Raw genomic sequence first — 1,198 nt, forward strand, 5'->3', positions numbered from 1 at the left:
AAGGAGAGCCATGTAGCAAAATGGAAAGAGAAAAAGATCACACTTGAGTAGAGGAACGATCCCAGCAACTCAGATTTAGCCCTTGATGAGTTTAGACTGTCTGTAACATTCTACACTAGCCTAAACTACCACAATTTTTTTAAAAATTAAATCATAGCTGTGTACATTAATACAATCATGGGGTACAATGTGCTGGTTTTACATACAATTTGAAATGCTTTCATCAAACTAGTCAACATAGCCTCCATGGCATTTTCTTAGTTATTACATTAAGACATTTACATTCTATACCTAGTAAATATCACATTCTACACCTTGTAAGATGCATCCTAGGTGTGGTCCCACCAATTAAAAATATGGAACACTTAATGAATTTGTGTGTCATCTTTGCGCAGGGGCCATGCTAATCTTCTCTGTATCATTCCAATTTTAGTATATGTGCTGCCGAAGCGAGCACAAAACACCACAATTCTTATAAGAACTACTTCCTTGCATTTACTAAACAGGTACCATCGCAGATGGATTGCAAATAGTGTTGATGTGAATTACTATAAAACTCAGGGAGAAAATGGCTGTAGGAAATGTTGGATAAACATAACCCTTCTGCCACAAATACCCACATAAAATATAAGAAAATTACTGTAAATGAGTAGCCAAGTATGCAAGCAAGAAAGGAAAATTACCAGGCACCAGAAGGGAAGAGGGAACTAAAAGCCATAGCAGAGAGTGAATGAGGGGTTGCTGCTTACTCCTGGAATGGAGGTAGGGGTGAGTGTGGGGGAGAGATGGATGGTGGAGGTCGAGGTCATGGTTATGGTCATGATGCCATCAGTTCCAGCAATGTAGGGACTTGGGCTTTCACACTCACATAAGGGCAGAAAATGAGACCTAGGGCCTGCACATGGAAGGAAGCTAGAAGGACACTCTGCTTAAAGCTGGCATTCTTGGAGGGCCATGACCTTGGGAAACTTGTCCAGTGGCATAGCAAGTTAACAAAACATCATGTCCATCTCGGCATGGTCCTGGAGTGAAAATTTCTCTTGTGCGATATCAAAACTCTGGGCCTGTGCCTGATATAGATTTAAGTGTGAATTTATGCTATCTAGAAGTCCAGGAAGTTCCCAAGTCAAAGCCCTTAATACGCAGCTGGGTGTGATGGCACACACCTGTAGTCCCAGCTACTTGGGAGGCTGAGGCA

The 1,198-nt window shown here is 41.7% G+C and overlaps 1 non-coding gene across 1 annotated transcript; it reads right to left on the reverse strand.

Moving 5' to 3' along the window:
- Positions 1 to 350: 350 nt before the first annotated feature.
- Positions 351 to 457, reverse strand: LOC111726322. Its single transcript, XR_002774129.1, has one exon. It is a non-coding gene; the product is annotated as a U6 spliceosomal RNA (small nuclear RNA).
- Between the last annotated feature and the right edge of the window lie 741 nt (positions 458 to 1,198).

Source organism: Otolemur garnettii, unplaced genomic scaffold, assembly GCF_000181295.1.
Source record: "Otolemur garnettii isolate 467f Iridium unplaced genomic scaffold, OtoGar3 scaffold00060, whole genome shotgun sequence".
Lineage (NCBI taxonomy): Eukaryota > Metazoa > Chordata > Mammalia > Primates > Galagidae > Otolemur > Otolemur garnettii.